The sequence below is a fragment of the Nannospalax galili genome, unplaced genomic scaffold, assembly GCF_000622305.1.
Source record: "Nannospalax galili isolate Female #2095 unplaced genomic scaffold, S.galili_v1.0 scaffold275, whole genome shotgun sequence".
NCBI classification, from domain to species: Eukaryota; Metazoa; Chordata; class Mammalia; order Rodentia; family Spalacidae; genus Nannospalax; species Nannospalax galili.
The window spans coordinates 607,535-623,230 of record NW_008335440.1 but is presented as its reverse complement, the minus strand read 5'-3'; the positions used below and the strand labels follow the sequence as shown (position 1 = coordinate 623,230).

The following is a 15,696-nucleotide window of genomic DNA, read 5'->3' as shown; positions in this document are numbered from 1 at the left end:
TAGAAATACCTCTATGACATATTGTAAAAAGTTAAAAGGCACTAATATAAAGACCACATATCTAAAATTTTCACATAAATTTATATAAACTTAGAAAGGTTACTGACTACTATATATACCACAAAAGGTTAACTTATTATTACAGGGAAACATGAATGGAAGGTGAATGACCACAGATGGACGTGTCACCAAATTTTTCAATCATTATAGGTGGCCATGTTTCAATGTGCAAAAAATCCCAAGTGCAAAAATGGTTAAGGAAAAAAAAATCACATATTTCAAGAACCAATTATCCAAAGGCTAATATATTTTCTCACTTATTGATGAAACTTCATATTATGTCAAGGATTTAGAATGGTGATGTTACAAAGAAAATATTATTTGTGCCCCTTCTGTTTCAGTCTCTACCCAAGATCCTCTGGGTGAAGTTAAATCTATGTATTAGGATAGGAGTAAGAAACTATATGCTAAAGTAAAAAACTGGCCCTGTATCTGTGTTCTGTAACTGTTTACTAGGATATAGGTTCTGTCCCCCTCAAGAACAGAGATTCATGTTGTAACAATATGGTCTCAGTCTGGTTTGTTACACACAAAGTTTGCTGAGCCCTAGCACAAAGCAACATATTATTGTATAATCTTTTGAATTATGCACTGTCAAGGTTGCTGATTAGAATAAACATCAATTTGAGCTTGGATAAGATTAACAAAAGAGATAAACTGATACATTAATTTAACAATACAAGTACTTTCTGTGGATGTAAAATAAATTACAAAAAGCATACAAGCCATATCTCAGAATCTAGCTGAAATATATGAATAATATAAGAAAAGCAATATGGGTGTCAGTATATATGTCAGAGATTTTTTTTTCTATCATGAAATCTTCTGATCACTTATTCTACTTTACATTGGTTCTAGAGATCAAACTGAGTTCATTGGCTTCAGTGGAAAGTGCTTTACCAGCTGAACCACCTTGCTGTCCCCTGTTAAATCTTGTGTCAGTGAAACTTCAGACTTTCAAGAAAGGAATTACTATATACCCTTAAAAAGAGAATGGATTAGCAATTAAGAGCACCCACGTTGGGAATGTCACAACTGCCTGTAACTCCAATTCCCCTAACACAGTCCTTTCACCTTCAGTGACACCTATGCTCATGTGAACATACCACCTGCGTTCATGTGAACATAACCCCACACAGACATACATGCCATAATCAAAAATTAAAAAATAAATCTTTGAAAAAAAATTTTAGCAATTGCTTTAACTGTTAACAATGGCATATTAGTGGATACCACCAGGTAAAATTTTAGTAAGAAAGCTTGGGAAATGAAGTTAGTACTTTCCTGATGAGCAGTATAGATTATGATCCAGAAATAGATAATATTTCAAATACATAATATTTTATTTATAAGCAGAAACAAGAGAAACATAATATGATAATCTTTAATACAATGAGATTTCACTCCAACCAAAAGATAATACAAGTGATACCAAGAAAATTACCACCCCACATATTCTACAAGTTACCAACATCATAGCTCTAATTGCCAATGCATGGATACTACTCCTTTACATGCTCACAGTTACAAGGACAGTCAAGTCTGAGGATTGGGTATAGGAGAAGGGTTAAATTCATCATTCTCATATCCCTGGCCAGACAGAGACCAGCAATGTCAACAAAAACAGCAAGTAGAGCATCTCCTCTAGATAACAGCAGTGTATAAGACAATACATATAAGACCCTCATGTTTATGGCCTGCCTAAAATCTGAGTTTTTTGATAACAAAACTGGCTCACAGGGGAAACTCAATTAAGGAGAAAATCTTGCTGCCATGTGCAGTATAATAAAAATGTCTATGTGCTACATTAATTATATTCCCCATGCATAAAAGTTTCTTCCATTTGCAAAGTAAAATGAAAAAAAATACAATGATATATAACAGGACATGAAAGTACAAGATATACTGAAAACAGAGAAGTTCTAAGCATTTCAGGCAATTACTTGCCAAAGTAGTTCATTTCTATTCCTGGAAGTCTTCTCTACAAGGTGTGAGATGATAAAGATGCAGAGCGATCCCAGAAAGGATTAATAGCAACAGTATTTGGGAGATGTTGTGGATGGAATATCTTCAGAGGGAATATTTCATGTACTTGCTTTGATGGTCACCACCTGGGAGAATTAGAGGACACTGCAAGTGGAAAATAAAATGTTATCTGCTTTGTGATAGAAATCCTTAAGAATTTACCACTACTCCATAAAACAACTTCCAAATCTGATGGCTAATTAACTCCCAAACAGTAAAAATATATGAAAATGATGAAACTTTAATTTTCTTCTTGTATTTGCTGATTACAGAACCAATTTTTGATTCTAAGTTGTTTTAATATTATTTATTGTCTTATTCATTCTTCGACCTAGTGTAGCATATTTACATTCTTAGTGCTAACATATATCAGGTAAAGGGTTAAAATACACTCTATATTCAGCAATACTTCATAGAAGTTTTTTTGAAATTCAAATCAAGTCAGAAGTGTTGGCATAAGCCTGTAATGCCAAGAGTTGGTATCCTAAGACAGAAGGATTATATATTCCAGGTTACTTGAGATATATAATGAGAATCCTGTCTCTGAGGAACAACAAAATACCTAGTTTTCTGATTTCCTAGAAGTTAATATTAAATTTCTGGTGATTTAAAGGGTAAGAAATCACTTGCAATCCAAAGTTCACTTGCATGAAATTTTGTCGAGAAATAACATAAAGTTTTAATTAAATATAATTTAAAATAACACATGGTCATAATGTATGATCATGAAGAAGAAACGAAAAATTTTAACAACTCAGAAAGTAATTATTTATCATTAATGAGGGCAAGAAGAATTTAAAAATCAGAATCTATCCCTCAGTGATCTTACCTGTAGCAAATATATTTTCAGTACTTGCTTGTAAAAAAGAGGCCCGTGAAGGAAATGAAAAGTATTTAAAAATATGTAAAACAATTTACTCATTCATCAAATGAAAGGTTAGTAAGAATACTTTTGGTGTTAGGAGTGGCTCAGCTGTTAAGAGCATTGTCTGCTCTTGCAGAGGACCCAGGTTTGGTAAACAACACCGACATGGCAGTAACATTGGTCTGTAACTACAGTCCGAGGGGATCTGACACTGTCTTCTCTCCTTAACAGACAATTCACACATGGTGCACTTACATATATACAGGCAAAATACTAATAAAATCAAATACTAATAAAATACTATAAAATCAAAATAAATTAAAAAAATTTTAAATTAAAAAAGTATATTCTTCCACCTCAGTACATATGTTCTCACCTTCTGTCTACAGTACTATAAGCAATGTATAAAATCATGGACATGAAACTAATTTAAACCTACAACTGTCATTAGCACGCATGCTACTTGTAGCCAATGTCAAATACTGACTTGGCTCTAATGGTTTGTTGTTCATCTTTCACATTTTCCCTGACCTGTCTTTCTTGCTTCATTCAACTATCATTGGTATATTTGAAAACGCTTACTGACAATTAGATAAATTTAAATTTACTAAGCAAATAAAAGATTATACATGATGTTCAGATAGTATCATCTTTTTCTTTGTGAGATGGGAGAAGGGTCTTCACTGTTCCCAAGCTGCCCCAAACATGCAGTCCTCGTGTGTCAGCATCCTAATAGCTAGGACTATATTGTACAACATTAGATACAACCACATACTCTAACAAGAATAAAGACAATAAATCAAGTTCTACACAATACTCCTGGAAAACTATAGCAAAATTTAAGAACATTTTATCTCTTCTATTAGGGCTGAAAATCACTCCACATCTGAAATTTTATAATTTTAGTATAACTCAAATAAGATATAATGGATCTTCAAATATTACCAAAACAGATTCAAATCATACTGAACAAAAATTTACAAACAAGCCCAGGATAGAAGCACATACCTTTGATCCCAGTACTCAGAAGGAACAAGCAGAAGGATCTCTGAGATGAAGGCCAGCTTGGTTCTATATAGCTAGTTCCAAGTCAGCTAGGGCAACAGGGAGATCCTGTGCAAACAAACAAACAAACAAACAAACAATTTTTTAAAAGAGGCTAGAAAGATGGCTCAGCAGTTAAGCAGTTAAGAGCACTGGCTGCTCTTGCAAAAGACCCACAGGGAAGCAAACAGCCAATACTGACAACAGTTTCAGGAGATCTACTGCCCTCTTCTGGCCTCCACAAACATTGGCATGTACTAACATACAAGCAGGCAAAACACAGAAACATAAAATAAAAAAATAAATTAAAAAATCTAAAATAAGCTGGGCTTGGTGGTGCACACCTTTAATCCCAGTACCCAGGAGGCAGAGGCAGGGAGATCTCTGTGAGTTCAAGGCCAGCCTGGTCTAATAGCAAGTTCCAGGTTAGCTGGGGCTACAGGGAAACCCTGTCTCAAAAAGACCAATAAATAAATAAATAAATAAATAAATAAATAAACAAACAAATAATAAAATAAATAAATAATAAAATAAATAAATGAATAAATAAATAAAATAACAAAGCTGTATACATGTCTTAGTTTGTTTCTCCATTGCTGTGGCAAAACACCCTGACCACTACCAACTTGGGGAGGAAAGGGTTTATTTGTCTTACATCTCCCAGGTCACAGTTCATCAGGGCACCCAAGGTAGGAACTCAGGGCAGGAACCTACAGCTAGGAACTGGAGCGCAGGCCATGGAGGATCACTGTTTACTGACTTGCTCCCCTGGCCCCTGCTCAACTTGCTCTCTTATCCAACACAGGCCCACCTGCCCAGGGGTGGCACTACCCACAGTGGGCTGGGCCCTCCTACATCACTCAACATGCCCCACAGACATGGACACAGGCCAGTCCAATGGAGGAAATTCCCCAATTGAGGCTTCCTCAACCCATGTGTGTCAAGTTGACACTAAAGCTATCCAGCACAAAACAGTAGGACATGCTGTTTGCCAACACTTTTGAAAATTAAAGCCTACAAAAACTAAGCACCTTGATTTGGATTAACACAGAAAGGAAATGCTCTTAAGCATCTGAGTTTTACATTGCTTTTTGAGAGAGGCTTGCTGTATGTAACCCAGCCTGGAATCAAATAGAATTACATGAACCTCCCTATTATCTGAGAAAACAGGCATATACTGACATACTCAGCTGAAATACTTCTTTTTATAAAGAAAATTTTTATTTATTATTTTTATGTGTATGTGTGTGTATTGCCTGCATGTAGGTAAGTGCACCCGTGTTGTGCAATGCCCATGGAGGACAGAGAGGATATCAGATCCCCTGGAACCGGAGTAACAATTGTTGGCTGCCATGTGGGTGCTAGGATTCAAACCCGGGTCTTCTGCAAGAACATCCAGTGTTCTTAACTGCTGAGCCATCTCTCCAGCCCCTTGAAATTCTTCTTAAACAGAGAAAACTTTACAAAAAGCTGCCGAAAATACTATGACCACAATATAAACAGTTAATGAAGTTGCCTTACTCATCAACATCCAAAAGTGCACACAATTTTTTTTAGATTTTTATTATTTATATATTATTTGTTAATACATGGTCTCGATTTGTGCCTCAGGCTGACATGGAATTCATTATCTAGCTCAGGCTGACCTTCAGTTCTCAGAACCCTCAGATTAGAGGTGTCAGTTACCATCGCTGCCTCCATGGTGGAAGGCACACTTCACAGCTCACTATATAGCTTAAAATGGCCTTAAACGCTCAATGATCCTCCTATCTCAGCTTCCTGAATACTGGGATTAGAGGTGCAAGGAAACACAACAGGCTCCAAATTATATTTCAGTTTGTTGAACACTTGCCTAGCATGCACAAAGCTTTAGACTGATCCCGAGAACTACATAAATAAAGTATGGAGGGTGACTACCCAGAATTTAGAAGGTAGGGGCAAGAGTTGGAGGTGGGTGTGAGCCTTCAGCATGGGTAAGGAGAACTGAATTGATGTTTTCTACAAGAGGAGTACAAACTTCTGAATCATCTCTGTAGCCCCTTATCAATTAAAAATATTTCAGTTTATTTTAATTTTGTGTTTATGTCTATACATATGAGTGGAGGTGCCTGTGGAGGACAGGGGTCAGCTACCCCAGGAACTAGAGACACAAGCAGTTGTGAGCTGCCTGATATGGTTGTTGGGAGACGAACACAAGTCCTCTCGAAGAGCAGCAACTGCTCTTAACTAACTCCTCAGTCATCTATCCAGTCCCCAATTATCAACTATTCTTAAACTTTAAGTGGAAATCTATCCCTTTTCATTACTTAGTTTGTGTCAACAGAGTCACACTAAGGCTGGCCTTGAACTTACTTACCCACCGGAATGAGATTCCTAAGTGCTGAGATTACAAGCAATACTACAAGCAATACTACTCTCTGCCAAATCTTCAATTCTTCAATCATTCATCTTGAAGTCTCCTATGAAGCTTGTTATTCAGTCAATCTGAAACCATAAGGAACTCAAATTTTCATAACAAGAAAATTTGCTCATAATACACATATATATATATATTAGTGGCACTCATGGCACCTTTGCTCAACATGGCAATTAGCTATTCCAAGGCACTTTCCTTTTTTTTTAGTCTCACCTCGACATGTTTCTATGTGAACAACAGAAAACAGATGAGAAATATATAGTCCACTGAAGATATAAGAACATGGCAGACTATGCATTTATAACATTGTATGGAGCTAAGGATGTCACCCGGGGCTTTGCATATTCTAGGCATGATCTCTATCACTAAACTCTAGGATCAGCAAGCAAATAAACAAAAACAAGTGCTCAGTGATTAAAAGCACTTGTTAATCTTTTAGAGGACCTTAGCTTGGTTCCTACCACCCATGCCAGGCAGCTCAGAACACCCTGGGACTCCTGCTTGAAGGGAATAAAAATGCTTGTCTGGTCTCTTTGGGTACCCAGACACATGTGACATTCACACACATGCATGCATACATGCACACACACACAAACATAAATAAAATATACATGAAAAAAATGACTACTTAAGTCTAAACTCTATAAAGATTTATAATCATAAACCCCTCAGATGATATAACTATCCCCCTTGCATCCCTCATAAAGTGAATGAGAAAATGATCCAGAAAGCAAAAATGGAGTCTGTAAGTAAAGGAGTAAGTGATCAGCTAACAAGGGTTAATAAAATATTCTCTGCTGCAATTAGAGAGCCTTCAATATCTTCTAGGGGGTAGAAGTTTCCCATGCAAGATTAATTCAAGCTAATTACAACATCCAACACTTACTTCATCAGCCATCTTAATTATGAGAAAATTGTTTAGTTTTGCTCATGACAGGGTCTCACTATACAGTCCTAGCTGGCTTGGAACTCACTGTGTAGACCAGGATGACCTAAAAAAATAAATCACAGAGATCCACCTGACTCTGTTTCCCAAGTACAAGGATTAAAGGTGTGTACATGCCACCATTCCCAGTTCGAATTTACTTATTGTGAAATACATTACTAAATGTATTAAAATATTATTTATCTTTAATACATTATTAAATGTATTAAAATATTATTTATCTTTTCTTTAAAAGGCAACACACTTCACAAATCCCTACAACAACAGGACTCCATGTGATTACTTTATAGAAAAATTACAGGCTTTACCTGTTATCTCTGAAACTCACAATGAACAATGAAACTTTACTGTCTTTGTCATATTTAGCATGAATGACTAATATAAGTACAGGACCCCTATAAATCAACATGACACTGACTGTGAGAAACACATGTGTAGGTCACTATGGTTAAGAAGTTAAGACTCTCCTGAGTTACCTGACTCATACGCTATTAAGCAGATCTTAGTCACTTCATCCATTTTTCCACTTATTTTCACTTCTTTTGGAATTCTCATTTTATCTACACCCAAACCCTCAATATACTTCGTGTGTGTGAATATATATATTTAATACATATATGTACATATATATTTCATTATACACTTGGATTAACATGTGTAAATAAATATATTTTATTTAACACTCAAATATGCATTCCTTTAATTCTATTCAAAATGCATTTCTGCATGCAACCATCCATCCATACACAACATGCATTTTCTTATCAACTATTTCTGAGTCCCTTGATTTACTGACCTGCCACTAATGTATAGATCCATTTCAGCATTCATCAATTTATCCATCAATTTGTGAGACTGATCCAGTAACCTAAAGAAACAATCCATAGGAAAATGTAGGCAAATTCTTTAAGACATAGGCTTAGTGAAAGGAAATAATCCAAAGGATTATTAAGTGGGTTTGCATGAAATTAAATTATGCATAACACAGGAAGAGAAAAATGACACCTTATTAAGGAACTGAACTTCTAATATCAAATTAATTCTAGAAGGAGTCCAACAGTTAAATAACAAAATTCAGAAATAAGCATCTATTCCCCATAGATGTCCAAGAGATAACTGGATGAGAAATGTGGCACATATATACAATAGAGTTTTATTCAGCTATAAAGTAAAATGAAATGGCATTCTTAGAAATATGGATGGAACTAGAGTTTACCATGTTAAAAAAAAAGATTCAGAAAAACATATATCATGAATTTTCTCAAATAAAGAATGCAGATTCTCACCGTGTACCCCTTGCATGATAGGCTAGCCCACAGAAAAAGGATTTCCCTGAAGCATGACTCTTAAACTATGTGTCTGTATTGGTTTGGGGAAAGAATGATAAGAACATGAACTCCAGGCAGAGAGATATGTGAAAAAAAAGAGATATGAACAATAGCATCAGGCTGCATTAGTCTAAGAAGTTTCAGCATAGCAAAGGAAAACAATAGACAGTAAAGAAATATTGTGGAATGGGACAATATACTTGAAAACTACACATCTGATAAAGAGAGTTAATAATCAAATTATGGGGCTAGAGAGATGACTTAGTGGTTAAGAGCACTGGCTGCTCTTGTAGAGGACCTGGTTCAATTTCCAGCATCCACATGGTAGCTAACAACATGGGGATCCAAAGCCCTCTCTGGCCTCCGTGATCACTGTGTGACAGGAATGCACTTACATACTTGCAGACAATAATGTACTCAGAGAAGTAAAATACAAATGATAAAATATTTCTTAAAAATCAAAATATGTAAGACTATGCAGTAGGTTAAAAAGCCAAGGGAAAAACAACTTCCTACTAAAATGAGCAATACACAACACTTTGTGTACTTTATATCAAAATAAAAATTATCCTTCTGGAACAAAAAGCTCATTTTGATTGTGTATATTTAATCCCAATATGCAGGAGCTTAAGGCAACAAGATCCTGTGTTTGAAACTACAGAACGAGTTTCTAAAGCACTGGTCACTTCTGGATTAAATAACTGACAGTAACATTCTCTAAAAAGTATAGTAAGCAAAAAGTCAATGATGAAAAATGAGCATTTATGCAACTTAGATGTGATGGGGCATGGCCCTTAATTTAGACACATGAAATCAATCTAATGACAGGCATCCTTTAACAAAAATAGAAAGACACTGTCACCCATCATTTCAATGATCAGCATATTTTTCCCAGAACCACTTGTTAAATATCCACAAAAACTGGAAAACAGGGTTTTTCTATTAGTATATATTATACTACTAATGCTTCATAACATGTTCATCAGTATATATGAATGGGCATAATGGTTGCTGGCAAAGGGGCATTTTCTTTACTGAGATATATATATATATATATATATATAGAGAGAGAGAGAGAGAGAGAGAGAGAGAGAGAGAGAGGACAATGCTCCTCTTAGCAACCCCAATGTAACTCATTGTGTCATCAAAATTGACAAATTTTATAAACTGTAAATACCAAATGGGACATTTATAGAAACCCCCCCCCACACACACACTCAAGGCTCAAGGAAAAAACACTGCACAACAGTGTGCAGAAGAATTTAAGCACCTAAAGATGGGAAGGAGTGTCATGGACAGGACATGGCCATTGCACTCATGCTGTGTAAAACATAGCACTTATACTTTGAAAAAGACCTATAATGTAAGATCAAACCAATTAATATTCCAGGATAGATTAAAGAGAGATTCATGAGGATCAGTACTTAGCTCAGGAACTACTGACAACTGATGCCTGCTAGGGGAAAATGAGTCATATTTTTCATTGGAGTGTGGCCACTGGTAGGTTGCCTAGCCTAAGGTGGATGGCCCCACACCAAATTACAAGCAGGCAGTAACAATTTAACACTGCAAAAGATTAACAAATTGTTGAAAATGCCATAACATCAAATTTTTCATTTAATTATCTTGCATTCTACTATTTCATTTATAACTAATGGATAATCTTCTAAATAAATGCAAAATGGAATGCAGGAGCTGAAAATATACATCAGTGGTATAGTCCAAGCTTAGCACATGTGAAGGTCTGGAACCAACACTAGCATGAACAAAAACTTAATAATCAAAAAATTAACACTAATAGCACATTCATCAAGGTACTGGAACTTAAAAATTATGTATTATTTTTATTTTATGTGTATGATGTATTCCCTACATGTACTTAGGTGCACCCATGTCATGCAATGCCTGCGGAAGTCAGAAGAAGGTGCCAGTTCCCCTGGAACTGGAGTTACAGATGGTTGTTAGCCACCATGTGGGTCCTGGGACTTGAACTCCGTTCCTCTGCAAGAGTAGTCAGTGCTCTTAACCACTGAACCACCTCTCCAGTCCCAAGGTACTAGAAAATTTTATTAGGTCACTAAAAACATACAAGAAAGCAATAAGGTTTTTCAGTAGCTTAAATTTACCTTTCAGAGTATATCCAAAGACACTGAAGTATAAAAACTGACACTACATAGGTGTAGTCTGAAAATGATCTCTAGTCATGGAAAAAGTTATACCAAATTTTTTACCTATGGATTAATTTTGTGATGAAATTTCTGAAATTCTCTTATGGTATGATTTTGCTATGATGAACATTCCAGATTATCTGGAATAATCATTTATATGCATAATTACCAAATTCTTTCATAATTTGATAGCTGCTTACAAAAAATTTATACTGCTTTATCAGGTGTGAACTTTTTTAATGTTACAGCCTTAGATGTACCTCTATGGTAGAATACTTGCCTAGCAAGCATTTTGATTTGGGTGTCATAATCACCACAAAATAAATATCACAAACAAAAAATGAAAAGTAATGGTGTATTCTTAGCAAATTACAAAAAAAGAGAAAAGATTTCAAATGTGAGCAAGCATGATAGCTGAGGAGGTAAAGGCATTTGCTGCCAATTCTGATGACCTGAGTACGAGTTTGAAATGTACATGGTAGGACAGAATTTGTCTTCTTACCTCTAGAGACATGCCATAGAAGACATGATGTCACACAGGCATACACACTAAATAAAGTTTTTCTAAAAAATTTCAAATGTTACTTTGAAAGAAAATAAGGTATCATGATAGCTCTCAGGGATGATGCTCAAATAAGACTGATGAGTGATTTTCTGCTTTGGAACAAATAAAGCACCTTCTAGCACCACAGAAGCTAGCCAGTAGAGAATGAGGCTTCCTCATTAAACAACTTGGTTCCTCCATGTACGATTACTTAAATATATCATGTCTTCAGGAATAGGGTCTTAGCGTAAAGTTCTGGGGGGTGACCAAGAAGATGTATAATAGCCTGTAATATCTGGGAGTCTATAGGACCTATTGCACTACTGGCAGAATAGTGACATGAATGCCACGGGAGTAACTAAACATTTCTGCTTGGATTTAAAGCCTACTCTACTGCATTAAACCCTTATCTGGCACTGTTATCCAGGTCAAAGACCTCTGGCTAAGGAGTTCATAGGCCCTAGGGGAGAAACTACTATTTTTTAGCTAAATAAACATAGTATTAAACCAAAACCCAAGGAAGTATAGTTATAACCATAAATTAGTGCATCTCTCAGTCCTCATCAGAGAAGCCTCTTATGGCAATAGATGGCAATTAACCCAGAGACCCACAACTGGCTGAGCAATAGAGAATAAGAGAATGCACATTACTTAGTCCTAAATAGGACACATAAATCACACTCTCTCCTCCCAAGTGTCAGGAATCAGTGCAGAAGACAGAATGGAAAATTATGAGCAGGAGTGTTTTCTGGGGAGAAGGTAGGCACACATACAAACTCACAGAATTTGTGAAAGCATGCACAAGTTTTTACAAAATAAAATAAAGCTGCTTAACATTGAAAAACATTTTAAGAAGTATAAATATCATATACATATGGCAAACCATGTGTACATATACAACAGATAAGAAACCTGACCAAGAAAATACTACTAGACTACCAGACAAAATCCCAACATGGAGAGAGGAGTTGAGCATGATACCCAATCCCCAGATGAGGAGCTACTGGCATATTATAGCTGCTCAGAGAGGTAGCCAGTTTGTCTTAATAGAGAGGTACCTGTGTAGGTCGACTGCTTTCCAGTGTAGGACCAAACTCCAAAGAGTATATGAGCAACACAAAAAGGGTTTTTAAAAAAGTCACAAAGTTGGGTGGGTAAGGAAGGTGGGTGGACTTGGAGGAACTGGGGGAAGTGGGTATGAATATGATCAAAATATGTTTCATGAAATTCTCAAAGAACTAATAAAAATGTGAGGAGGGAGACAATGATGTGATGAGGACCAAGTCTACAATCTCAGCATTTATGAGGCTGAGGGAAACACACACACACACACACAAAAAAAAAATATCTAGAAAGTATAGAGTCTTCTGTCAATCATAACTAATTAAAATCAAAGGAAATGAATAAAATTTTTATATATTTTTTAATTATTATTTTATGTGTATGAATGTATTGCCTGTATGTATGTGAGTGCACCCAGGTCATGTAAGGCCACAGATGTCAGAAGAAGGCTTCAGATTCCCCTGGAACTGGAGTTATGGACAGTTTGTAGCCACCATGTGGGTGCTGGGAATTGAACCCAGATCTTCTGCAAGAGCAGTCAGTGCTCTTAACTACTGAGCCATCTCTCTAGCACCCAGGAAATGAGTAAAATTTAATGCCCCCTTAAAATTAAAATGTTCTCAAAAACTACTTAACCAACTCCTATGAATAGGTTATCTTATCATTTTCCTTCAAAAAATCTGCCTAATTAAAACATCTAGCAGTTTTCAAAAAAATAATTTACAGCCAATTAAAAGTTCATCCTATATCAATGCAAGGATGGTTCGGTATTCTAAGTATGCCAAGTTGCTACAAAAATTATTGTACTAACTTTAGAAGTGTTATAAAACAACTAAGACAGTTTCTATGGCTCTTTGTGGCCCTCCTGAACAAGATAAACCCTAAGGCTGAAGTAACCATATTGCTAAAGCAGACCTGTAAAATTCTTCCCTGCAGACTAGTTTTCATACTTTGGAAAGCAGCTATGTAGTTTGCTAGCAAGTAAAGTTATTAATAGTCTTACCCAGCAGTGGACCCTGAATACCCTAGTTTCTCTCAACCTTAGTCAGAAAAGCTTCTGTTTGCAGTGAGCTACAGACAATGCTGAGACTCATAATTGGTCAAAATGTTGCAAATAAATGACTGTTGTGTGCTCAGTACTGAAATTGGCATTGCTATTATCCCCCCTATGGACATATATCAGGGAAGAGAAGAATATAAAATTTGGGGGATGGGGAAGTGCTAAGGATGCTATCTTCTGTCATAGTCTTCTGTGTGAGGCGTGGTCTCTGAAATCAAACCCATAGCAGCTGTGGTTACCTAAAGAAGACCAGCACATGCTTGAGCCAGTCACTATTCACAAAAGGACAGTGAAGAGGCACATGCTGTCTCACCTCAAGCTGAGGTGCTATTGACAGCTAATTGCTACTGGAGGGATAGGGAGTCTTTTTTAAATTTTTTATTTTTTCAAGGGTATTTAACTTGGAGCACAAGTTGAAGCCAGGAAACAAGAAAGGGGCCTTTCTGACTAGACACATTAAGGAGGCAATAGTACATTAGAGGTAACAAAAATAGTGTTAGAATAATGTGGAGAAAAGGCTTAAGTTGAGAGGGGTAGAGGAATATGGAGTGATCAAGGGATGATGGGGAGAGGGTGCCAAACTTTAAAAAAATGTCAAGGTTGGGGCTGGAAAGATGGCTCAGCGGTTAAGAGCACTGGCAGCTCTTGCAGAGGACCCAGGTTCAATTCCTAGCACCCACATGGCAGTTACAAATCGTCCTTAGCTCCAGTTCCAGGGGAATCTGAAGCCCTCTTCTGACCTCCTTGGCACTGCACAACACAGGTGCACTCACCTACATTCAGGCAATACACTCATACACATAAAAAATAAAAAATTAAAACAATGCCAAGTGATGACACAACACATGTTATATAAAAGAAGAGTAGGGATACTGAGGGTTAAATAATTAAACAGGAATGGGGGTAGGGGTGGGGAGAGGAGAGGATAGTTGGTGGGTTAACAAAAACTAAGCATCTATGAAAAACACCCTGTAGTTATAAAGAAAATCTTATAGTTATTAAGCTAATTTCAAAATGCAACTTGAAAAAACAGTACAAATGGAATTCCCCTTCAATGGATAATGTCTTCTCCCAGAAGACATGGGTTATTAACTGAAATTAAAATCACAATACAAGATCTATATTAACCCCATCACCACCAAGATTCATGGAACATTGTGGCATAGGAGGCAGAAAACAATGTAAGACCAAATGATAGAGAAGAGTGTTGTAGGGTGCTGTCCTCTGGACATGTCAGTTTCACTCATGAAGTCACAACTGTGGTTACTTACACCAGCCTGAACAAAATGAAGTCAGTCAAAATCTCAGCATAGATGGGATAAATGATCTCCTGTTGCCACCACTTAATGAGGAGTTCTCAGAGGTGGATATTTTCTGGTGGAGGGAGAATCACTTTTTTGAGATTGTCGCCAATGGTGGGTTTCTTATGTCATTGGATGCTCCCAAACTCATACACAAAGGGTTTAGTGGGCTTAGTTCTTGGCCAAAACAACCACAAAAATACATGAGGTTGTCAGAGGTACAAATTGGGAGACATGGGGTAACTGGAGGGAGGAATTAGGTGAGACATAGGATATTTCTCAAAAACTAAAAATTATTTGTGTATATGCATAATGTGTGAGTTCAGGAGCTTGTGTGCCATGCCACACATGTGTAGGTCAGAGGGCAATTTTCAAAGTTGATATCATAATTTGATTTATATTTTCATAAATTGAAATAAAGCTACATAACGTCAAAAAATTCTTAAAGCTTTTAGAAAGTATATCATACATTTAGTCCAAACTAAGTAGATACTAAATTTCATACTTAGTCCAAACTATCTATGTACCATAGATGTGAAAACTAACCAAGAAAATACTACACAACAAAATCAACAAATGACTTTAAATATTAATGGTATGGGGGCACATCATTTAAGAGCATTGCCTGCTCTTGCAGAAGACTGGGGTTTGGTTCCCAGCACCCATATGGCAGCTAACAGCCTTCGTTAACTTCAGCTCCAGGGGATCCAACACTCTTCTGATCTCCATGGGTACACTTTACATACATGCAGGCAATACATACAAATAAATAAAAGTAAATAAAATATTAAAAATATTCATGGTGTTGGTTTGAACAAGAAATGCTCCTACAGGCACTGAATTTGAACACTTAGGTCAGTTGGTAGCATTATTTGGT

General features: G+C 36.4%; 1 long non-coding RNA gene across 7 annotated transcripts in view; it reads right to left on the bottom strand.

Moving 5' to 3' along the window:
* Positions 1-1,430: 1,430 nt before the first annotated feature.
* The window catches only part of LOC103731778, a 40,632-nt gene continuing 26,366 nt past the window's right edge, over positions 1,431-15,696 (bottom strand). For 6 of the 7 annotated variants that reach the window (XR_003849067.1, XR_001872377.2, XR_003849069.1 and 3 more), the window contains 5 exons: positions 8,153-8,224; positions 7,297-7,402; positions 6,351-6,478; positions 3,959-4,063; positions 1,431-2,190 (listed from right to left, as the gene is read on the bottom strand). This is a non-coding gene — a long non-coding RNA (uncharacterized LOC103731778). The remainder of the gene's footprint in view (positions 2,191-3,958; positions 4,064-6,350; positions 6,479-7,296; positions 7,403-8,152; positions 8,225-15,696) is intronic. The other variant, XR_001872378.2, reaches the window with a different exon arrangement.